The sequence below is a fragment of the Ambystoma mexicanum genome, chromosome 4q, assembly GCF_040938575.1.
Source record: "Ambystoma mexicanum isolate Mex_15411 chromosome 4q, UKY_AmexF1_1, whole genome shotgun sequence".
NCBI classification, from domain to species: domain Eukaryota; kingdom Metazoa; phylum Chordata; class Amphibia; order Caudata; family Ambystomatidae; genus Ambystoma; species Ambystoma mexicanum.
In genome coordinates, this window is record NC_090928.1 from 526,581,115 (window position 1) to 526,606,494 (window position 25,380).

Consider the following 25,380-nt stretch of genomic DNA (forward strand, 5'->3'; position numbering starts at 1 on the left):
AGTAAGATGATACATACTTTTTCTTTTACAGTGAATACATTAAGGTGTGGTATTGCCCCATTACACATCATCCAGACATGCATTCATATATTGCATGTTAACAATCAAAATATTGCAAATATTGTAAAGAGACTTTCAATTTCTATTTTTTTGGTCAAAAAGCACTAAAATTTTAGTTGTTTTCACCCAACGTGGGGCTCGAACCCACGACCCTGAGATTAAGAGTCTCATGCTCTACCGACTGAGCTAGCCGGGCTCCTTTGGATTCTTATAGTTTTCTTCCCTATCCCTGCACTGCCGTTTTCCACAGATAGGATGTATTTTTTTGGTCAAAAAGTACTACAATTTTAGTTGTTTTCGCCCAACGTGGGAACCCACGACCCTGAGATTAAGAGTCTCATGCTCTACCGACTGAGCAAGCCGGGCTCCTTTGGATGCTTATAGTTTTCTTCCCTATCCCTGCACTGCCGTTTTCCACAGATAGGATGCTGTGTAATCATAGGCTCTGGTGGAGTTTGGAAAGAAAATACACATCAGCCAGAGGCAGAAATAGTCTAAGAAAGTATCAAACACAATTACCAGTCAATATCAGAACGCATTGAAGAATATCAGGAAATAGTCGATTAAACCTGTGTGGAAAAAAGTCTTATTTGTGTTTTCTCCACTTTATTTTATAGTAAGATGATACATACTTTTTCTTTTACAGTGAATACATTAAGGTGTGGTATTGCCCCATTACACATCATCCAGACATGCATTCATATATTGCATGTTAACAATCAAAATATTGCAAATATTGTAAAGAGACTTTCAATTTCTATTTTTTTGGTCAAAAAGCACTGAAATTTTAGTTGTTTTCGCCCAACGTGGGGCTCGAACCCACGACCATGAGATTAAGGGTCTCATGCTCTACCGACTGAGCTAGCCAGGATCCTTTGGATGCCTATAGTTTTCTTCCCTATCCCTGCACTGCCGTTTTCCACAGATAGGATGCTGTGTAATCATAGGCTCTGGTGGAGTTTGGAAAGAAAATACACATCAGCCAGAGGCAGAAATAGTCTAAGAAAGTATCAAACACAATTACTAGTCAATATCAGAACGCATTGAAGAATATCAGGAAATAGCCGATTAAACCTGTGTGGAAAAAAGTCTTATTTGTGTTTTCTCCACTTTATTTTATAGTAAGATGATACATACTTTTTCTTTTACAGTGAATACATTAAGGTGTGGTATTGCCCCATTACACATCATCCAGACATGCATTCATATATTGCATGTTAACAATGAAAATATTGCAAATATTGTAAAGAGACTTTCAATTTCTATTTTTTTGGTCAAAAAGCACTAAAATTTTAGTTGTTTTCGCCCAACGTTTTGTTCCCTATCCCTGCACTGCCGCTTTCCACAGATAGGATGTATTTTTTTGGTCAAAAAGCACTACAATTTTAGTTGTTTTCGCCCAATGTGGGGCTCGAACCCACGACCCTGAGATTAAGAGTCTCATGCTCTACCGACTGAGCTAGCCGGGCTCCTTTGGATGCCTATAGTTTTCTTCCCTATCCCTGCACTGCCGTTTTCCACAGATAGGATGTATTTTTTTGGTCAAAAAGCACTACAATTTTAGTTGTTTTCGCCCAACATGGGGCTCGAACCCACGACCCTGAGATTAAGAGTCTCATGGTCTACCGACTGAGCTAGCCGGGCTCCTTTGAATGCCTATAGTTTTCTTCCCTATCCCTGCACTGCCGTTTTCCACAGATAGGATGCTGTGTAATCATAGGCTCTGGTGGAGTTTGGAAAAAAAATACACATCAGCCAGAGGCAGAAATAGTCTCAGAAAGTATCAAACACAATTACCAGTCAATATCAGAACGCATTGAAGAATATCAGGAAATAGCCGATTAAACCTGTGTGGAAAAAAGTCTTATTTGTGTTTTCTCCACTTTATTTTATAGTAAGATGATACATACTTTTTCTTTTACAGTGAATACATTAAGGTGTGGTATTGCCCCATTACTCATCATCCAGACATGCATTCATATATTGCATGTTAACAATCAAAATATTGCAAAAATTGTGAAGTGACTTTCAATTTCTATTTTTTTGGTCAAAAAGCATTAAAATTTTAGTTGTTTTCGCCCAACGTGGGGCTCGCACCCACGACCCTGAGATTAAGAGTCTCATGCTCTACCGACTGAGCTAGCCGGGCTCCTTTGGATGCCTATAGTTTTCTTCCCTATCCCTGCACTGCCGTTTTCCACAGATAGGATGTATTTTTTTGGTCAAAAAGCACTACAATTTTAGTTGTTTTCGCCCAACGTGGGGCTCGAACCCACGACCCTGAGATTAAGAGTCTCATGCTCTACCGACTGAGCTAGCCGGGCTCCTTTGGATGCTTATAGTTTTCTTCCCTATCCCTGCACTGCCGTTTTCCACAGATAGGATGCTGTGTAATCATAGGCTCTGGTGGAGTTTGGAAAGAAAATACACATCAGCCAGAGGCAGAAATAGTCTAAGAAAGTATCAAACACAATTACCAGTCAATATCAGAACGCATTGAAGAATATCAGGAAATAGCCGATTAAACCTGTGTGGAAAAAAGTCTTATTTGTGTTTTCTCCACTTTATTTTATAGTAAGATGATACATACTTTTTCTTTTACAGTGAATACATTAAGGTGAGCCCCAATGTGGGGCTCGAACCCACGACCCTGAGATTAAGAGTCTCATGCTCTACCGACTGAGCTAGCCGGGCTCCTTTGGATGCCTATAGTTTTCTTCCCTATCCCTGCACTGCCGTTTTCCACAGATAGGATGTATTTTTTTGGTCAAAAAGCACTACAATTTTAGTTGTTTTCGCCCAACATGGGGCTCGAACCCACGACCCTGAGATTAAGAGTCTCATGGTCTACCGACTGAGCTAGCCGGGCTCCTTTGAATGCCTATAGTTTTCTTCCCTATCCCTGCACTGCCGTTTTCCACAGATAGGATGCTGTGTAATCATAGGCTCTGGTGGAGTTTGGAAAAAAAATACACATCAGCCAGAGGCAGAAATAGTCTCAGAAAGTATCAAACACAATTACCAGTCAATATCAGAACGCATTGAAGAATATCAGGAAATAGCCGATTAAACCTGTGTGGAAAAAAGTCTTATTTGTGTTTTCTCCACTTTATTTTATAGTAAGATGATACATACTTTTTCTTTTACAGTGAATACATTAAGGTGTGGTATTGCCCCATTACTCATCATCCAGACATGCATTCATATATTGCATGTTAACAATCAAAATATTGCAAAAATTGTGAAGTGACTTTCAATTTCTATTTTTTTGGTCAAAAAGCATTAAAATTTTAGTTGTTTTCGCCCAACGTGGGGCTCGCACCCACGACCCTGAGATTAAGAGTCTCATGCTCTACCGACTGAGCTAGCCGGGCTCCTTTGGATGCCTATAGTTTTCTTCCCTATCCCTGCACTGCCGTTTTCCACAGATAGGATGTATTTTTTTGGTCAAAAAGCACTACAATTTTAGTTGTTTTCGCCCAACGTGGGGCTCGAACCCACGACCCTGAGATTAAGAGTCTCATGCTCTACCGACTGAGCTAGCCGGGCTCCTTTGGATGCTTATAGTTTTCTTCCCTATCCCTGCACTGCCGTTTTCCACAGATAGGATGCTGTGTAATCATAGGCTCTGGTGGAGTTTGGAAAGAAAATACACATCAGCCAGAGGCAGAAATAGTCTAAGAAAGTATCAAACACAATTACCAGTCAATATCAGAACGCATTGAAGAATATCAGGAAATAGCCGATTAAACCTGTGTGGAAAAAAGTCTTATTTGTGTTTTCTCCACTTTATTTTATAGTAAGATGATACATACTTTTTCTTTTACAGTGAATACATTAAGGTGTGGTATTGCCCCATTACACATCATCCAGACATGCATTCATATATTGCATGTTAACAATCAAAATATTGCAAATATTGTAAAGAGACTTTCAATTTCTATTTTTTTGGTCAAAAAGCACTAAAATTTTAGTTGTTTTCACCCAACGTTTTCTTCCCTATCCCTGCACTGCCGCTTTCCACAGATAGGATGTATTTTTTTGGTCAAAAAGCACTACAATTTTAGTTGTTTTCACCCAACGTAGGGCTCGAACCCACGACCCTGAGATTAAGAGTCTCATGCTCTACCGACTGAGCTAGCCGGGCTCCTTTGGATGCCTATAGTTTTCTTCCCTATCCCTGCACTGCCGTTTTCCACAGATAGGATGCTGTGTAATCATAGGCTCTGGTGGAGTTTGGAAAGAAAATACACATCAGCCAGAGGCAGAAATAGTCTAAGAAAGTATCAAACACATCATCCAGACATGCATTCATATATTGCATTTTAACAATGAAAATATTGCAAATATTGTAAAGAGACTTTCAATTTCTATTTTTTTGGTCAAAAAGCACTAAAATTTTAGTTGTTTTGGCCCAACGTGGGGCTCGAATCCATGACCCTGAGATTAAGAGTCTCATGCTCTACCGACTGAGCTAGCCGGGCTCCTTTGGATGCCTATAGTTTTCTTCCCTATCCCTGCACTGCCGTTTTCCACAGATAGGATGTATTTTTTTGGTCAAAAAGCACTAAAATTTTAGTTGTTTTCGCCCAACGTGGGGCTCAAACCCACGACCCTGAGATTAAGAGTCTCATGGTCACATCATCCAGACATGCATTCATATATTGCATGTTAACAATCAAAATATTGCAAATATTGTAAAGAGACTTTCAATTTCTATTTTTTTGGTCAAAAAGCACTAAAATTTTAGTTGTTTTTGCCCAACGTTTTCTTCCCTATCCCTGCACTGCCGCTTTCCACAGATAGGATGTATTTTTTTGGTCAAAAAGCACTACAATTTTAGTTGTTTTCGCCCAACGTGGGGCTCGAACCCACGACCCTGAGATTAAGAGTCTCATGCTCTACCGACTGAGCTAGCCGGGCTCCTTTGGATGCCTATAGTTTTCTTCCCTATCCCTGCACTGCCGCTTTCCACAGATAGGATGCTGTGTAATCATAGGCTCTGGTGGAGTTTGGAAAGAAAATACACATCCGCCAGAGGCAGAAATAGTCTAAGAAAGTATCAAACACAATTACCAGTCAATATCAGAACGCATTGAAGAATATCAGGAAATAGCCGATTAAACCTGTGTGGAAAAAAGTCTTATTTGTGTTTTCTCCACTTTATTTTATAGTAAGATGATGCATACTTTTTCTTTTACAGTGAATACATTAAGGTATGGTATTGCCCCATTACACATCATCCAGACATGCATTCATATATTGCATGTTAACAATGAAAATATTGCAAAGAGACTTTCAATTTCTATTTTTTTGGTCAAAAAGCAATACAATTTTAGTTGTTTTTGCCCAACGTGGGGCTCGAACCCACGACCCTGAGATTAAGAGTCTCATGCTCTACCGACTGAGCTAGCCGGGCACCTTTGGATGCCTATAGTTTTCTTCCCTATCCCTGCACTGCCGCTTTCCACAGATACGATGCTGTGTAATCATAGGCTCTGGTGGAGTTTGGAAAGAAAATACACATCAGCCAGAGGCAGAAATAGTCTAAGAAAGTATCAAACACAATTACCAGTCAATATCAGAACGCATTGAAGAATATCAGGAAATAGCCGATTAAACCTGTGTGGAAAAAAGTCTTATTTGTGTTTTCTCCACTTTATTTTATAGTAAGATGATACATACTTTTTCTTTTACAGTGAATACATTAAGGTGTGGTATTGCCCCATTACACATCATACAGACATGCATTCATATATTGCATGTTAACAATGAAAATATTGCAAATATTGTAAAGAGACTTTCAATTTCTATTTTTTTGGTCAAAAAGCACTAAAATTTTAGTTGTTTTCGCCCAACGTGGGGCTCGAACCCACGACCCTGAGATTAAGAGTCTCATTCTCTACCGACTGAGCTAGCCGGGCTCCTTTGGATGCCTATAGTTTTCTTCCCTATCCCTGCACTGCCGTTTTCCACAGATAGGATGTATTTTTTTGGTCAAAAAGCACTACAATTTTAGTTGTTTTCGCCCAACGTGGGGCTCAAACCCACGACCCTGAGATTAAGAGTCTCATGCTCTACCGACCGAGCTAGCCAGGCTCCTTTGGATGCCTATAGTTTTCTTCCCTATCCCTGCACTGCCGTTTTCCACAGATAGGATGCTGTGTAATCATAGGCTCTGGTGGAGTTTGGAAAGAAAATACACATCAGCCAGGGGCAGAAATAGTCTAAGAAAGTATCAAACACAATTACCAGTCAATATCAGAACGCATTGAAGAATATCAGGAAATTGCTGATTAAACCTGTGTGGAAAAAAGTCTTATTTGTGTTTTCTCCACTTTATTTTATAGTAAGATGATACATACTTTTTCTTTTACAGTGAATACATTAAGGTGTGGTATTGCCCCATTACACATCATCCAGACATGCATTCATATATTGCATGTTAACAATCAAAATATTGCAAATATTGTAAAGAGACTTTCAATTTCTATTTTTTTGGTCAAAAAGCACTAAAATTTTAGTTGTTTTCGCCCAACGTGGGGCTCGAACCCACGACCCTGAGATTAAGAGTCTCATGCTCTACCGACTGAGCTAGCCGGGCTCCTTTGGATGCCTATAGTTTTCTTCCCTATCCCTGCACTGCCGTTTTCCACAGATAGGATGTATTTTTTTGGTCAAAAAGCACTACAATTTTAGTTGTTTTCACCCAACGTGGGGCTCGAACCCACGACCCTGAGATTAAGAGTCTCATGCTCTACCGACTGAGCTAGCCGGGCTCCTTTGGATGCCTATAGTTTTCTTCCCTATCCCTGCACTGCCGTTTTCCACAGATAGGATGCTGTGTAATCATAGGCTCTGGTGGAGTTTGGAAAGAAAATACACATCAGCCAGAGGCAGAAATAGTCTAAGAAAGTATCAAACACAATTACCAGTCAATATCAGAACGCATTGAAGAATATCAGGAAATAGCCGATTAAACCTGTGTGGAAAAAAGTCTTATTTGTGTTTTCTCCACTTTATTTTATAGTAAGATGATACATACTTTTTCTTTTACAGTGAATACATTAAGGTGTGGTATTGCCCCATTACACATCATCCAGACATGCATTCATATATTGCATGTTAACAATCAAAATATTGCAAATATTGTAAAGAGACTTTCAATTTCTATTTTTTTGGTCAAAAAGCACTAAAATTTTAGTTGTTTTCGCCCAACGTTTTCTTCCCTATCCCTGCACTGCCGCTTTCCACAGATAGGATGTATTTGTTTGGTCAAAAAGCACTACAATTCTAGTTGTTTTCGCCCAACGTGGGGTTCGAACCCACGACCCTGAGATTAAGAGTATCATGCTCTACCGACTGAGCTAGCCGGGCTCCTTTGGATGCCTATAGTTTTCTTCCCTATCCCTGCACTGCCGTTTTCCACAGATAGGATGCTGTGTAATCATAGGCTCTGGTGGAGTTTGGAAAGAAAATACACATCAGCCAGAGGCAGAAATAGTCTAAGAAAGTATCAAACACAATTTCCAGTCAATATCAGAACGCATTGAAGAATATCAGGAAATAGCCGATTAAACCTGTGTGGAAACAAGTCTTATTTGTGTTTTCTCCACTTTATTTTATAGTAAGATGGTACATACTTTTTCTTTTACAGTGAATACATTAAGGTGTGGTATTGCCCCATTACACATCATCCAGACATGCATTCATATATTGCATTTTAACAATGAAAATATTGCAAATATTGTAAAGAGACTTTCAATTTCTATTTTTTTGGTCAAAAAGCACTAAAATTTTAGTTGTTTTTGCCCAACATGGGGCTCGAACCCATGACCCTGAGATTAAGAGTCTCATGCTCTACCGACTGAGCTAGCCGGGCTCCTTTGGATGCCTATAGTTTTCTTCCCTATCCCTGCACTGCCGTTTTCCACAGATAGGATGTATTTTTTTGGTCAAAAAGCACTACAATTTTAGTTGTTTTCACCCAACGTAGGGCTCGAACCCACGACCCTGAGATTAAGAGTCTCATGCTCTACCGACTGAGCTAGCCGGGCTCCTTTGGATGCCTATAGTTTTCTTCCCTATCCCTGCACTGCCGTTTTCCACAGATAGGATGCTGTGTAATCATAGGCTCTGGTGGAGTTTGGAAAGAAAATACACATCAGCCAGAGGCAGAAATAGTCTAAGAAAGTATCAAACACAATTACCAGTCAATATCAGAACGCATTGAAGAATATCAGGAAATAGCCGATTAAACCTGTGTGGAAAAAAGTCTTATTTGTGATTTCTCCACTTTATTTTATAGTAAGATGATACATACTTTTTCTTTTACAGTGAATACATTAAGGTGTGGTATTGCCCCATTACACATCATCCAGACATGCATTCATATATTGCATTTTAACAATGAAAATATTGCAAATATTGTAAAGAGACTTTCAATTTCTATTTTTTTGGTCAAAAAGCACTAAAATTTTAGTTGTTTTCGCCCAACGTGGGGCTCGAATCCATGACCCTGAGATTAAGAGTCTCATGCTCTACCGACTGAGCTAGCCGGGCTCCTTTGGATGCCTATAGTTTTCTTCCCTATCCCTGCACTGCCGTTTTCCACAGATAGGATGTATTTTTTTGGTCAAAAAGCACTAAAATTTTAGTTGTTTTCGCCCAACGTGGGGCTCAAACCCACGACCCTGAGATTAAGAGTCTCATGCTCTACCGACTGAGCTAGCCGGGCTCCTTTAGATGTCTATAGTTTTCTTCCCTATCCCTGCACTGCCGTTTTCCACAGATAGGATGCTGTGTAATCATAGGCTCTGGTGGAGTTTGGAAAGAAAATACACATCAGCCAGAGGCAGAAATAGTCTAAGAAAGTATCAAACACAATTACCAGTCAATATCAGAACGCATTGAAGAATATCAGGAAATAGCCGATTAAACCTGTGTGGAAAAAAGTCTTATTTGTGATTTCTCCACTTTATTTTATAGTAAGATGATACATACTTTTTCTTTTACAGTGAATACATTAAGGTGTGGTATTGCCCCATTACACATCATCCAGACATGCATTCATATATTGCATGTTAACAATCAAAATATTGCAAATATTGTAAAGAGACTTTCAATTTCTATTTTTTTGGTCAAAAAGCACTAAAATTTTAGTTGTTTTTGCCCAACGTTTTCTTCTCTATCCCTGCACTGCCGCTTTCCACAGAGAGGATGTATTTTTTTGGTCAAAAAGCACTACAATTTTAGTTGTTTTCGCCCAACGTGGGGCTCGAACCCACAACCCTGAGATTAAGAGTCTCATGCTCTACCGACTGAGCTAGCCGGGCTAATATTGATGCGTATAGTTTTCTTCCCTATCCCTGCACTGCCGTTTTCCACAGATAGGATGTATTTTTTTGGTCAAAAAGCACTACAATTTTAGTTGTTTTCACCCAACATGGGGCTCGAACCCACGACCCTGAGATTAAGAGTCTCATGCTCTACCGACTGAGCTAGCCGGGCTCCTTTGGATACCTATAGTTTTCTTCCCTATCCCTGCACTGCCGTTTTCCACAGATAGGATGCTGTGTAATCATAGGCTCTGGTGGAGTTTGGAAAGAAAATACACATCAGCCAGAGGCAGAAATAGTATAAGAAAGTATCAAACACAATTACCAGTCAATATCAGAACGCATTGAAGAATATCAGGAAATAGCCGATTAAACCTGTGTGGAAAAAAGTCTTATTTGTGTTTTCTCCACTTTATTTTATAGTAAGATGATACATACTTTTTCTTTTACAGTGAATACATTAAGGTGTGGTATTGCCCCATTACACATCATCCAGACATGCATTCATATATTGCATGTTAACAATCAAAATAATGCAAATATTGTAAAGAGACTTTCAATTTCTATTTTTTTGGTCAAAAAGCATTAAAATTTTAGTCGTTTTCTCCCAACGTGGGGCTCGAACCCACGACCCTGAGATTAAGAGTCTCATGCTCTACCGACTGAGCTAGCCAGGCTCCTTTGGATGCCTATAGTTTTCTTCCCTATCCCTGCACTGCCGTTTTCCACAGATAGGATGTATTTTTTTGGTCAAAAAGTGCTACAATTTTAGTTGTTTTCGCCCAATGTGGGGCTCGAACCCACGACCCTGAGATTAAGAGTCTCATGCTCTACCGGCTGAGCTAGCCGGGCTCCTTTGGATGCCTATAGTTTTCTTCCCTATCCCTGCACTGCCGCTTTCCACAGATAGGATGCTGTGTAATCATAGGCTCTGGTGGAGTTTGGAAAGAAAATACACATCAGCCAGAGGCAGAAATAGTCTAAGAAAGTATCAAACACAATTACCAGTCAATATCAGAATGCATTGAAGAATATCAGGAAATAGCCGATTAAACCTGTGTGGAAAAAAGTCTTATTTGTGTTTTCTCCACTTTATTTTATAGTAAGATGATGCATACTTTTTCTTTTACAGTGAATACATTAAGGTATGGTATTGCCCCATTACACATCATCCAGACATGCATTCATATATTGCATGTTAACAATGAAAATATTGCAAAGAGACTTTCAATTTCTATTTTTTTGGTCAAAAAGCACTACAATTTTAGTTGTTTTCGCCCAACGTGGGGCTTGAACCCACGACCCTGAGATTAAGAGTCTCATGCTCTACCGACTGAGCTAGCCGGGCTCCTTTGGATGCCTATAGTTTTCTTCCCAATCCCTGCACTGCCGTTTTCCACAGATAGGATGCTGTGTAATCATAGGCTCTGGTGGAGTTTGGAAAGAAAATACACATCAGCCAGAGGCAGAAATAGTCTAAGAAAGTATCAAACACAATTACCAGTCAATATCAGAACGCATTGAAGAATATCAGGAAATAGCCGATTAAACCTGTGTGGAAAAAAGTCTTATTTGTGTTTTCTCCACTTTATTTTATAGTAAGATGATACATACTTTTTCTTTTACAGTGAATACATTAAGGTGTGGTATTGCCCCATTACACATCATCCAGACATGCATTCATATATTGCATGTTAACAATCAAAATATTGCAAATATTGTAAAGAGACTTTCAATTTCTATTTTTTTGGTCAAAAAGCACTAAAATTGTAGTTGTTTTCGCCCCTATCCCTGCACTGCCGCTTTCCACAGATAGGATGTATTTTTTTGGTCAAAAAGCACTACAATTTTAGTTGTTTTCACCCAACGTGGGGCTCGAACCCACGACCCTGAGATTAAGAGTCTCATGCTCTACCGACTGAGCTAGCCGGGCTCCTTTGGATACCTATAGTTTTCTTCCCTATCCCTGCACTGCCGTTTTCCACAGATAGGATGCTGTGTAATCATAGGCTCTGGTGGAGTTTGAAAAGAAAATACACATCAGCCAGAGGCAGAAATAGTATAAGAAAGTATCAAACACAATTACCAGTCAATATCAGAACGCATTGAAGAATATCAGGAAATAGCCGATTAAACCTGTGTGGAAAAAAGTCTTATTTGTGTTTTCTCCACTTTATTTTATAGTAAGATGATACATACTTTTTCTTTTACAGTGAATACATTAAGGTGTGGTATTGCCCCATTACACATCATCCAGACATGCATTCATATATTGCATGTTAACAATCAAAATAATGCAAATATTGTAAAGAGACTTTCAATTTCTATTTTTTTGGTCAAAAATCATTAAAATTTTATTTGTTTTCGCCCAACGTGGGGCTCGCACCCACGACCCTGAGATTAAGAGTCTCATGCTCTACCGACTGAGCTAGCCAGGCTCCTTTGGATGCCTATAGTTTTCTTCCCTATCCCTGCACTGCCGTTTTCCACAGATAGGATGTATTTTTTTGGTCAAAAAGTACTACAATTTTAGTTGTTTTCGCCCAACGTGGGGCTCGAACCCACGACCCTGAGATTAAGAGTCTCATGCTCTACCGGCTGAGCTAGATGGCTCCTTTGGATGCCTATAGTTTTCTTCCCTATCCCTGCACTGCCGCTTTCCACAGATAGGATGCTGTGTAATCATAGGCTCTGGTGGAGTTTGGAAAGAAAATACACATCAGCCAGAGGCAGAAATAGTCTAAGAAAGTATCAAACACAATTACCAGTCAATATCAGAACGCATTGAAGAATATCAGGAAATTGCTGATTAAACCTGTGTGGAAAAAAGTCTTATTTGTGTTTTCTCCACTTTATTTTATAGTAAGATGATACATACTTTTTCTTTTACAGTGAATACATTAAGGTGTGGTATTGCCCCATTACACATCATCCAGACATGCATTCATATATTGCATGTTAACAATCAAAATATTGCAAATATTGTAAAGAGACTTTCAATTTCTATTTTTTTGGTCAAAAAGCACTAAAATTTTAGTTGTTTTCGCCCAACGTGGGGCTCGAACCCACGACCCTGAGATTAAGAGTCTCATGCGCTACCGACTGAGCAAGCCGGGCTCCTTTGGATGCCCATAGTTTTCTTCCCTATCCCTGCACTGCCGTTTTCCACAGATAGGATGTATTTGTTTGGTCAAAAAGCACTACAATTTTAGTTGTTTTCGCCCAACGTGGGGCTTGAACCCACGACCCTGAGATTAAGAGTCTCATGCTATACCGACTGAGCTAGCCGGGCTCCTTTGGATCCCTATAGTTTTCTTCCCTATCCCTGCACTGCCGTTTTCCACAGATAGGATGTATTTTTTTGGTCAAAAAGCACTACAATTTTAGTTGTTTTCACCCAACGTGGGGCTCGAACCCACGACCCTGAGATTAAGAGTCTCATGCTCTACCGACTGAGCTAGCCGGGCTCCTTTGGATGCCTATAGTTTTCTTCCCTATCCCTGCACTGCCGTTTTCCACAGATAGGATGCTGTGTAATCATAGGCTCTGGTGGAGTTTGGAAAGAAAATACACATCAGCCAGAGGCAGAAATAGTCTAAGAAAGTATCAAACACAATTACCAGTCAATATCAGAACGCATTGAAGAATATCAGGAAATAGCCGATTAAACCTGTGTGGAAAAAAGTCTTATTTGTGTTTTCTCCACTTTATTTTATAGTAAGATGATACATACTTTTTCTTTTACAGTGAATACATTAAGGTGTGGTATTGCCCCATTACACATCATCCAGACATGCATTCATATATTGCATGTTAACAATCAAAATATTGCAAATATTGTAAAGAGACTTTCAATTTCTATTTTTTTGGTCAAAAAGCACTAAAATTTTAGTTGTTTTCGCCCAACGTTTTCTTCCCTATCCCTGCACTGCCGCTTTCCACAGATAGGATGTATTTGTTTGGTCAAAAAGCACTACAATTCTAGTTGTTTTCGCCCAACGTGGGGTTCGAACCCACGACCCTGAGATTAAGAGTATCATGCTCTACCGACTGAGCTAGCCGGGCTCCTTTGGATGCCTATAGTTTTCTTCCCTATCCCTGCACTGCCGCTTTCCACAGATAGGATGCTGTGTAATCATAGGCTCTGGTGGAGTTTGGAAAGAAAATACACATCAGCCAGAGGCAGAAATAGTCTAAGAAAGTATCAAACACAATTACCAGTCAATATCAGAATGCATTGAAGAATATCAGGAAATAGCCGATTAAACCTGTGTGGAAAAAAGTCTTATTTGTGTTTTCTCCACTTTATTTTATAGTAAGATGATGCATACTTTTTCTTTTACAGTGAATACATTAAGGTATGGTATTGCCCCATTACACATCATCCAGACATGCATTCATATATTGCATGTTAACAATGAAAATATTGCAAAGAGACTTTCAATTTCTATTTTTTTGGTCAAAAAGCACTACAATTTTAGTTGTTTTCGCCCAACGTGGGGCTTGAACCCACGACCCTGAGATTAAGAGTCTCATGCTCTACCGACTGAGCTAGCCGGGCTCCTTTGGATGCCTATAGTTTTCTTCCCAATCCCTGCACTGCCGTTTTCCACAGATAGGATGCTGTGTAATCATAGGCTCTGGTGGAGTTTGGAAAGAAAATACACATCAGCCAGAGGCAGAAATAGTCTAAGAAAGTATCAAACACAATTACCAGTCAATATCAGAACGCATTGAAGAATATCAGGAAATAGCCGATTAAACCTGTGTGGAAAAAAGTCTTATTTGTGTTTTCTCCACTTTATTTTATAGTAAGATGATACATACTTTTTCTTTTACAGTGAATACATTAAGGTGTGGTATTGCCCCATTACACATCATCCAGACATGCATTCATATATTGCATGTTAACAATCAAAATATTGCAAATATTGTAAAGAGACTTTCAATTTCTATTTTTTTGGTCAAAAAGCACTAAAATTGTAGTTGTTTTCGCCCCTATCCCTGCACTGCCGCTTTCCACAGATAGGATGTATTTTTTTGGTCAAAAAGCACTACAATTTTAGTTGTTTTCACCCAACGTGGGGCTCGAACCCACGACCCTGAGATTAAGAGTCTCATGCTCTACCGACTGAGCTAGCCGGGCTCCTTTGGATACCTATAGTTTTCTTCCCTATCCCTGCACTGCCGTTTTCCACAGATAGGATGCTGTGTAATCATAGGCTCTGGTGGAGTTTGAAAAGAAAATACACATCAGCCAGAGGCAGAAATAGTATAAGAAAGTATCAAACACAATTACCAGTCAATATCAGAACGCATTGAAGAATATCAGGAAATAGCCGATTAAACCTGTGTGGAAAAAAGTCTTATTTGTGTTTTCTCCACTTTATTTTATAGTAAGATGATACATACTTTTTCTTTTACAGTGAATACATTAAGGTGTGGTATTGCCCCATTACACATCATCCAGACATGCATTCATATATTGCATGTTAACAATCAAAATAATGCAAATATTGTAAAGAGACTTTCAATTTCTATTTTTTTGGTCAAAAATCATTAAAATTTTATTTGTTTTCGCCCAACGTGGGGCTCGCACCCACGACCCTGAGATTAAGAGTCTCATGCTCTACCGACTGAGCTAGCCAGGCTCCTTTGGATGCCTATAGTTTTCTTCCCTATCCCTGCACTGCCGTTTTCCACAGATAGGATGTATTTTTTTGGTCAAAAAGTACTACAATTTTAGTTGTTTTCGCCCAACGTGGGGCTCGAACCCACGACCCTGAGATTAAGAGTCTCATGCTCTACCGGCTGAGCTAGATGGCTCCTTTGGATGCCTATAGTTTTCTTCCCTATCCCTGCACTGCCGCTTTCCACAGATAGGATGCTGTGTAATCATAGGCTCTGGTGGAGTTTGGAAAGAAAATACACATCAGCCAGAGGCAGAAATAGTCTAAGAAAGTATCAAACACAATTACCAGTCAATATCAGAACGCATTGAAGAATATCAGGAAATTGCTGATTAAACCTGTGTGGAAAAAAGTCTTATTTGTGTTTTCTCCACTTTATTTTATAGTAAGATGATACATACTTTTTCTTTTACAGTGAATACATTAAGGTGTGGTATTGCCCCATTACACATCATCCAGACATGCATTCATATATTGCATGTTAACAATCAAAATATTGCAAATATTGTAAAGAGACTTTCAATTTCTATTTTTTTGGTCAAAAAGCACTAAAATTTTAGTTGTTTTCGCCCAACGTGGGGCTCGAACCCACGACCCTGAGATTAAGAGTCTCATGCGCTACCGACTGAGCAAGCCGGGCTCCTTTGGATGCCCATAGTTTTCTTCCCTATCCCTGCACTGCCGTTTTCCACAGATAGGATGTATTTGTTTGGTCAAAAAGCACTACAATTTTAGTTGTTTTCGCCCAACGTGGGGCTTGAACCCACGACCCTGAGATTAAGAGTCTCATGCTATACCGACTGAGCTAGCCGGGCTCCTTTGGATGCCTATAGTTTTCTTCCCTATCCCTGCACTGCCGTTTTCCACAGATAGGATGTATTTTTTTGGTCAAAAAGCACTACAATTTTAGTTGTTTTCACCCAACGTGGGGCTCGAACCCACGACCCTGAGATTAAGAGTCTCATGCTCTACCGACTGAGCTAGCCGGGCTCCTTTGGATGCCTATAGTTTTCTTCCCTATCCCTGCACTGCCGCTTTCCACAGATAGGATGCTGTGTAATCATAGGCTCTGGTGGAGTTTGGAAAGAAAATACACATCAGCCAGAGGCAGAAATAGTCTAAGAAAGTATCAAACACAATTACCAGTCAATATCAGAATGCATTGAAGAATATCAGGAAATAGCCGATTAAACCTGTGTGGAAAAAAGTCTTATTTGTGTTTTCTCCACTTTATTTTATAGTAAGATGATGCATACTTTTTCTTTTACAGTGAATACATTAAGGTATGGTATTGCCCCATTACACATCATCCAGACATGCATTCATATATTGCATGTTAACAATCAAAATATTGCAAATATTGTAAAGAGACTTTCAATTTCTATTTTTTTGGTCAAAAAGCACTAAAATTTTAGTTGTTTTCGCCCAACGTTTTCTTCCCTATCCCTGCACTGCCGCTTTCCACAGATAGGATGTATTTGTTTGGTCAAAAAGCACTACAATTCTAGTTGTTTTCGCCCAACGTGGGGTTCGAACCCACGACCCTGAGATTAAGAGTATCATGCTCTACCGACTGAGCTAGCCGGGCTCCTCTGGATGCCTATAGTTTTCTTCCCAATCCCTGCACTGCCGTTTTCCACAGATAGGATGCTGTGTAATCATAGGCTCTGGTGGAGTTTGGAAAGAAAATACACATCAGCCAGAGGCAGAAATAGTCTAAGAAAGTATCAAACACAATTACCAGTCAATATCAGAACGCATTGAAGAATATCAGGAAATAGCCGATTAAACCTGTGTGGAAAAAAGTCTTATTTGTGTTTTCTCCACTTTATTTTATAGTAAGATGATACATACTTTTTCTTTTACAGTGAATACATTAAGGTGTGGTATTGCCCCATTACACATCATCCAGACATGCATTCATATATTGCATGTTAACAATCAAAATATTGCAAATATTGTAAAGAGACTTTCAATTTCTATTTTTTTGGTCAAAAAGCACTAAAATTGTAGTTGTTTTCGCCCCTATCCCTGCACTGCCGCTTTCCACAGATAGGATGTATTTTTTTGGTCAAAAAGCACTACAATTTTAGTTGTTTTCACCCAACGTGGGGCTCGAACCCACGACCCTGAGATTAAGAGTCTCATGCTCTACCGACTGAGCTAGCCGGGCTCCTTTGGATACCTATAGTTTTCTTCCCTATCCCTGCACTGCCGTTTTCCACAGATAGGATGCTGTGTAATCATAGGCTCTGGTGGAGTTTGAAAAGAAAATACACATCAGCCAGAGGCAGAAATAGTATAAGAAAGTATCAAACACAATTACCAGTCAATATCAGAACGCATTGAAGAATATCAGGAAATAGCCGATTAAACCTGTGTGGAAAAAAGTCTTATTTGTGTTTTCTCCACTTTATTTTATAGTAAGATGATACATACTTTTTCTTTTACAGTGAATACATTAAGGTGTGGTATTGCCCCATTACACATCATCCAGACATGCATTCATATATTGCATGTTAACAATCAAAATAATGCAAATATTGTAAAGAGACTTTCAATTTCTATTTTTTTGGTCAAAAATCATTAAAATTTTATTTGTTTTCGCCCAACGTGGGGCTCGCACCCACGACCCTGAGATTAAGAGTCTCATGCTCTACCGACTGAGCTAGCCAGGCTCCTTTGGATGCCTATAGTTTTCTTCCCTATCCCTGCACTGCCGTTTTCCACAGATAGGATGTATTTTTTTGGTCAAAAAGTACTACAATTTTAGTTGTTTTTGCCCAACGTGGGGCTCGAACCCACAACCCTGAGATTAAGAGTCTCATGCTCTACCGGCTGAGCTAGCCGGGCTCCTTTGGATGCCTATAGTTTTCTTCCCTATCCCTGCACTGCCGCTTTCCACAGATAGGATGCTGTGTAATCATAGGCTCTGGTGGAGTTTGGAAAGAAAATACACATCAGCCAGAGGCAGAAATAGTCTAAGAAAGTATCAAACACAATTACCAGTCAATATCAGAACGCATTGAAGAATATCAGGAAATAGCCGATTAAACCTGTGTGGAAAAAAGTCTTATTTGTGTTTTCTCCACTTTATTTTATAGTAAGATGATGCATACTTTTTCTTTTACAGTGAATACATTAAGGTATGGTATTGCCCCATTACACATCATCCAGACATGCATTCATATATTGCATGTTAACAATGAAAATATTGCAAAGAGACTTTCAATTTCTATTTTTTTGGTCAAAAAGCACTACAATTTTAGTTGTTTTCGCCCAACGTGGGGCTCGAACCCATGACCCTAAGATTAAGAGTCTCATGCTCTACCAACTGAGCTAGCCGGGCTCCTTTGGATGCCTATAGTTTTCTTCCCTATCCCTGCACTGCCGTTTTCCACAGATAGGATGTATTTTTTTGGTCAAAAAGTACTACAATTTTAGTTGTTTTCGCCCAACGTGGGGCTCGAACCCACGACCCTGAGATTAAGAGTCTCACGCTCTACCGGCTGAGCTAGCCGGGCTCCTTTGGATGCCTATAGTTTTCTTCCCTATCCCTGCACTGCCGCTTTCCACAGATAGGATGCTGTGTAATCATAGGCTCTGGTGGAGTTTGGAAAGAAAATACACATCAGCCAGAGGCAGAAATAGTCTAAGAAAGTATCAAACACAATTACCAGTCAATATCAGAACGCATTGAAGAATATCAGGAAATAGCCGATTAAACCTGTGTGGAAAAAAGTCTTATTTGTGTTTTCTCCACTTTATTTTATAGTAAGATGATGCATACTTTTTCTTTTACAGTGAATACATTAAGGTATGGTATTGCCCCATTACACATCATCCAGACATGCATTCATATATTGCATGTTAACAATGAAAATATTGCAAAGAGACTTTCAATTTCTATTTTTTTGGTCAAAAAGCACTACAATTTTAGTTGTTTTCGCCCAACGTGGGGCTCGAACCCATGACCCTAAGATTAAGAGTCTCATGCTCTACCAACTGAGCTAGCCGGGCTCCTTTGGATGCCTATAGTTTTCTTCCCTATCCCTGCACTGCCGTTTTCCACAGATAGGATGTATTTTTTTGGTCAAAAAGTACTACAATTTTAGTTGTTTTCGCCCAACGTGGGGCTCGAACCCACGACCCTGAGATTAAGAGTCTCACGCTCTACCGGCTGAGCTAGCCGGGCTCCTTTGGATGCCTATAGTTTTCTTCCCTATCCCTGCACTGCCGCTTTCCACAGATAGGATGCTGTGTAATCATAGGCTCTGGTGGAGTTTGGAAAGAAAATACACATCAGCCAGAGGCAGAAATAGTCTAAGAAAGTATCAAACACAATTACCAGTGAATATCAGAACGCATTGAAGAATATCAGGAAATAGCCGATTAAACCTGTGTGGAAAAAAGTCTTATTTGTGTTTTCTCCACTTTATTTTATAGTAAGATGATGCATACTTTTTCTTTTACAGTGAATACATTAAGGTATGGTATTGCCCCATTACACATCATCCAGACATGCATTCATATATTGCATGTTAACAATGAAAATATTGCAAAGAGACTTTCAATTTCTATTTTTTTGGTCAAAAAGCACTACAATTTTAGTTGTTTTCGCCCAACGTGGGGCTCGAACCCACGACCCTGAGATTAAGAGTCTCATGCTCTACCGACTGAGCTAGCCGGGCTCCATTGGATGCCTATAGTTTTCTTCCCTATCCCTGCACTGCCGCTTTCCACAGATACGATGCTGTGTAATCATAGGCTCTGGTGGAGTTTGGAAAGAAAATACACATCAGCCAGAGGCAGAAATAGTCTAAGAAAGTATCAAACACAATTACCAGTCAATATCAGAACGCATTGAAGAATATCAGGAAATAGCCGATTAAACCTGTGTGGAAAAAAGTCTTATTTGTGTTTTCTCCACTTTATTTTATAGTAAGATGATACATACTTTTTCTTTTACAGTGAATACATTAAGGTGTGGTATTGCCCCATTACACATCATCCAGACATGCATTCATATATTGCATGTTAACAATGAAAATATTGCAAATATTGTAAAGAGACTTTCAATTTCTATTTTTTTGGTCAAAAAGCACTAAAATTTTAGTTGTTTTCGCCCAACGTTTTCTTCTCTATCCCTGCACTGCCGCTTTCCACAGAGAGGATGTATTTTTTTGGTCAGAAAGCACTACAATTTTAGTTGTTTTCGCCCAACGTGGGGCTCGAACCCACGACCCTGAGATTAAGAGTCTCATGCTCTACCGACTGAGCTAGCCAGGCTAATATTGATGCGTATAGTTTTCTTCCCTATCCCTGCACTGCCGTTTTCCACAGATAGGATGTATTGTTTTGGTCAAAAAGCACTACAATTTTAGTTGTTTTCACCCAACGTGGGGCTCGAACCCACGACCCTGAGATTAAGAGTCTCATGCTCTACCGACTGAGCTAGCCGGGCTCCTTTGGATACCTATAGTTTTCTTCCCTATCCCTGCACTGCCGTTTTCCACAGATAGGATGCTGTGTAATCATAGGCTCTGGTGGAGTTTGGAAAGAAAATACACATCAGCCAGAGGCAGAAATAGTATAAGAAAGTATCAAACACAATTACCAGTCAATATCAGAACGCATTGAAGAATATCAGGAAATAGCCGATTAAACCTGTGTGGAAAAAAGTCTTATTTGTGTTTTCTCCACTTTATTTTATAGTAAGATGATACATACTTTTTCTTTTACAGTGAATACATTAAGGTGTGGTATTGCCCCATTACACATCATCCAGACATGCATTCATATATTGCATGTTAACAATCAAAATAATGCAAATATTGTAAAGAGACTTTCAATTTCTATTTTTTTGGTCAAAAAGCATTAAAATTTTAGTTGTTTTCTCCCAACGTGGGGCTCAAACCCACGACCCTGAGATTAAGAGTCTCATGCTCTACCGACTGAGCTAGCCAGGCTCCTTTGGATGCCTATAGTTTTCTTCCCTATCCCTGCACTGCCGTTTTCCACAGATAGGATGTATTTTTTTGGTCAAAAAGTACTACAATTTTAGTTGTTTTCGCCCAATGTGGGGCTCGAACCCACGACCCTGAGATTAAGAGTCTCATGCTCTACCGGCTGAGCTAGCCGGGCTCCTTTGGATGCCTATAGTTTTCTTCCCTATCCCTGCACTGCCGCTTTCCACAGATAGGATGCTGTGTAATCATAGGCTCTGGTGGAGTTTGGAAAGAAAATACACATCAGCCAGAGGCAGAAATAGTCTAAGAAAGTATCAAACACAATTACCAGTCAATATCAGAACGCATTGAAGAATATCAGGAAATAGCCGATTAAACCTGTGTGGAAAAAAGTCTTATTTGTGTTTTCTCCACTTTATTTTATAGTAAGATGATGCATACTTTTTCTTTTACAGTGAATACATTAAGGTATGGTATTGCCCCATTACACATCATCCAGACATGCATTCATATATTGCATGTTAACAATGAAAATATTGCAAAGAGACTTTCAATTTCTATTTTTTTGGTCAAAAAGCACTACAATTTTAGTTGTTTTCGCCCAACGTGGGGCTTGAACCCACGACCCTGAGATTAAGAGTCTCATGCTCTACCGACTGAGCTAGCCGGGCTCCTTTGGATGCCTATAGTTTTCTTCCCAATCCCTGCACTGCCGTTTTCCACAGATAGGATGCTGTGTAATCATAGGCTCTGGTGGAGTTTGGAAAGAAAATACACATCAGCCAGAGGCAGAAATAGTCTAAGAAAGTATCAAACACAATTACCAGTCAATATCAGAACGCATTGAAGAATATCAGGAAATAGCCGATTAAACCTGTGTGGAAAAAAGTCTTATTTGTGTTTTCTCCACTTTATTTTATAGTAAGATGATACATACTTTTTCTTTTACAGTGAATACATTAAGGTGTGGTATTGCCCCATTACACATCATCCAGACATGCATTCATATATTGCATGTTAACAATCAAAATATTGCAAATATTGTAAAGAGACTTTCAATTTCTATTTTTTTGGTCAAAAAGCACTAAAATTGTAGTTGTTTTCGCCCCTATCCCTGCACTGCCGCTTTCCACAGATAGGATGTATTTTTTTGGTCAAAAAGCACTACAATTTTAGTTGTTTTCACCCAACGTAGGGCTCGAACCCACGACCCTGAGATTAAGAGTCTCATGCTCTACCGACTGAGCTAGCCGGGCTCTTTTGGATACCTATAGTTTTCTTCCCTATCCCTGCACTGCCGTTTTCCACAGATAGGATGCTGTGTAATCATAGGCTCTGGTGGAGTTTGAAAAGAAAATACACATCAGCCAGAGGCAGAAATAGTATAAGAAAGTATCAAACACAATTACCAGTCAATATCAGAACGCATTGAAGAATATCAGGAAATAGCCGATTAAACCTGTGTGGAAAAAAGTCTTATTTGTGTTTTCTCCACTTTATTTTATAGTAAGATGATACATACTTTTTCTTTTACAGTGAATACATTAAGGTGTGGTATTGCCCCATTACACATCATCCAGACATGCATTCATATATTGCATGTTAACAATCAAAATAATGCAAATATTGTAAAGAGACTTTCAATTTCTATTTTTTTGGTCAAAAATCATTAAAACTTTATTTGTTTTCGCCCAACGTGGGGCTCGCACCCACGACCCTGAGATTAAGAGTCTCATGCTCTACCGACTGAGCTAGCCAGGCTCCTTTGGATGCCTATAGTTTTCTTCCCTATCCCTGCACTGCCGTTTCCCACAGATAGGATGTATTTTTTTGGTCAAAAAGTACTACAATTTTAGTTGTTTTCGCCCAACGTGGGGCTCGAACCCACGACCCTGAGATTAAGAGTCTCATGCTCTACCGGCTGAGCTAGCCGGGCTCCTTTGGCTGCCTATAGTTTTCTTCCCTATCCCTGCACTGCCGCTTTCCACAGATAGGATGCTGTGTAATCATAGGCTCTGGTGGAGTTTGGAAAGAAAATACACATCAGCCAGAGGCAGAAATAGTCTAAGAAAGTATCAAACACAATTACCAGTCAATATCAGAACGCATTGAAGAATATCAGGAAATAGCCGATTAAACCTGTGTGGAAAAAAGTCTTATTTGTGTTTTCTCCACTTTATTTTATAGTAAGATGATGCATACTTTTTCTTTTACAGTGAATACATTAAGGTATGGTATTGCCCCATTACACATCATCCAGACATGCATTCATATATTGCATGTTAACAATGAAAATATTGCAAAGAGACTTTCAATTTCTATTTTTTTGGTCAAAAAGCACTACAATTTTAGTTGTTTTCGCCCAACGTGGGGCTCGAACCCACGACCCTAAGATTAAGAGTCTCATGCTCTACCAACTGAGCTAGCCGGGCTCCTTTGGCTGCCTATAGTTTTCTTCCCTATCCCTGCACTGCCGCTTTCCACAGATACGATGCTGTGTAATCATAGGCTCTGGTGGAGTTTGGAAAGAAAATACACATCAGCCAGAGGCAGAAATAGTCTAAGAAAGTATCAAACACAATTACCAGTCAATATCAGAACGCATTGAAGAATATCAGGAAATAGCCGATTAAACCTGTGTGGAAAAAAGTCTTATTTGTGTTTTCTCCACTTTATTTTATAATAAGATGATACATACTTTTTCTTTTACAGTGAATACATTAAGGTGTGGTATTGCCCCATTACACATCATCCAGACATGCATTCATATATTGCATGTTAACAATCAAAATAATGCAAATATTGTAAAGAGACTTTCAATTTCAATTTTTTTGGTCAAAAATCATTAAAATTTTATTTGTTTTCGCCCAACGTGGGGCTCGCACCCACGACCCTGAGATTAAGAGTCTCATGCTCTACCGACTGAGCTAGCCAGGCTCCTTTGGATGCCTATAGTTTTCTTCCCTATCCCTGCACTGCCGTTTTCCACAGATAGGATGTATTTTTTTGGTCAAAAAGTACTACAATTTTAGTTGTTTTCGCCCAACGTGGGGCTCGAACCCACGACCCTGAGATTAAGAGTCTCACGCTCTACCGACTGAGCTAGCCGGGCTCCTTTGGATGCCTATAGTTTTCTTCCCTATCCCTGCACTGCCGTTTTCCACAGATAGGATGTATTTTTTTGGTCAAAAAGCACTACAATTTTAGTTGTTTTCGCCCAACGTGGGGCTCGAACCCACGACCCTAAGATTAAGAGTCTCATGCTCTACCAACTGAGCTAGCCAGGCTCCTTTGGATGCCTATAGTTTTCTTCCCTATCCCTGCACTGCCGCTTTCCACAGATACGATGCTGTGTAATCATAGGCTCTGGTGGAGTTTGGAAAGAAAATACACATCAGCCAGAGGCAGAAATAGTCTAAGAAAGTATCAAACACAATTACCAGTCAATATCAGAACGCATTGAAGAATATCAGGAAATAGCCGATTAAACCTGTGTGGAAAAAAGTCTTATTTGTGTTTTCTCCACTTTATTTTATAGTAAGATGATACATACTTTTTCTTTTACAGTGAATACATTAAGGTGTGGTATTGCCCCATTACACATCATCCAGACATGCATTCATATATTGCATGTTAACAATCAAAATAATGCAAATATTGTAAAGAGACTTTCAATTTCTATTTTTTTGGTCAAAAATCATTAAAATTTTATTTGTTTTCTCCCAACGTGGGGCTCGCACCCACGACCCTGAGATTAAGAGTCTCATGCTCTACCGACTGAGCTAGCCAGGCTCCTTTGGATGCCTATAGTTTTCTTCCCTATCCCTGCACTGCTGTTTTCCACAGATAGGATGTATTTTTTTGGTCAAAAAGTACTACAATTTTAGTTGTTTTTGCCCAACGTGGGGCTCGAACCCACGACCCTGAGATTAAGAGTCTCACGCTCTACCGACTGAGCTAGCCGGGCTCCTTTGGATGCCTATAGTTTTCTTCCCTATCCCTGCACTGCCGTTTTCCACAGATAGGATGTATTTTTTTGGTCAAAAAGCACTACAATTTTAGTTGTTTTCGCCCAACGTGGGGCTCGAACCCACGACCCTGAGATTAAGAGTCTCACGCTCTACCGACTGAGCTAGCCGGGCTCCTTTGGATGCCTATAGTTTTCTTCCCTATCCCTGCACTGCCGTTTTCCACAGATAGGATGTATTTTTTTGGTCAAAAAGCACTACAATTTTAGTTGTTTTCGCCCAACGTGGGGCTCGAACCCACGACCCTAAGATTAAGAGTCTCATGCTCTACCAACTGAGCTAGCCAGGCTCCTTT

At 39.6% G+C, this 25,380-nt stretch overlaps 9 non-coding genes across 9 annotated transcripts; all 9 read right to left on the reverse strand.

Moving 5' to 3' along the window:
- Positions 1-2,311: 2,311 nt before the first annotated feature.
- Positions 2,312-2,384, reverse strand: TRNAK-CUU (transfer RNA lysine (anticodon CUU)). Its single transcript has one exon. It is a non-coding gene; the product is annotated as a tRNA-Lys (tRNA).
- Positions 2,385-3,536: 1,152 nt separating this feature from the next.
- On the reverse strand, positions 3,537-3,609 carry TRNAK-CUU (transfer RNA lysine (anticodon CUU)). Its single transcript has one exon. It is a non-coding gene; the product is annotated as a tRNA-Lys (tRNA).
- A 1,301-nt stretch (positions 3,610-4,910) lies between these two features.
- TRNAK-CUU (transfer RNA lysine (anticodon CUU)) lies at positions 4,911-4,983 on the reverse strand. The gene has a single exon. It is a non-coding gene; the product is annotated as a tRNA-Lys (tRNA).
- A 423-nt stretch (positions 4,984-5,406) lies between these two features.
- On the reverse strand, positions 5,407-5,479 carry TRNAK-CUU (transfer RNA lysine (anticodon CUU)). The gene has a single exon. It is a non-coding gene; the product is annotated as a tRNA-Lys (tRNA).
- Positions 5,480-6,591: 1,112 nt separating this feature from the next.
- Positions 6,592-6,664, reverse strand: TRNAK-CUU (transfer RNA lysine (anticodon CUU)). Its single transcript has one exon. It is a non-coding gene; the product is annotated as a tRNA-Lys (tRNA).
- Positions 6,665-19,706: 13,042 nt separating this feature from the next.
- On the reverse strand, positions 19,707-19,779 carry TRNAK-CUU (transfer RNA lysine (anticodon CUU)). Its single transcript has one exon. It is a non-coding gene; the product is annotated as a tRNA-Lys (tRNA).
- Positions 19,780-24,096: 4,317 nt separating this feature from the next.
- Positions 24,097-24,169, reverse strand: TRNAK-CUU (transfer RNA lysine (anticodon CUU)). Its single transcript has one exon. It is a non-coding gene; the product is annotated as a tRNA-Lys (tRNA).
- A 782-nt stretch (positions 24,170-24,951) lies between these two features.
- On the reverse strand, positions 24,952-25,024 carry TRNAK-CUU (transfer RNA lysine (anticodon CUU)). Its single transcript has one exon. It is a non-coding gene; the product is annotated as a tRNA-Lys (tRNA).
- A 102-nt stretch (positions 25,025-25,126) lies between these two features.
- Positions 25,127-25,199, reverse strand: TRNAK-CUU (transfer RNA lysine (anticodon CUU)). The gene has a single exon. It is a non-coding gene; the product is annotated as a tRNA-Lys (tRNA).
- Between the last annotated feature and the right edge of the window lie 181 nt (positions 25,200-25,380).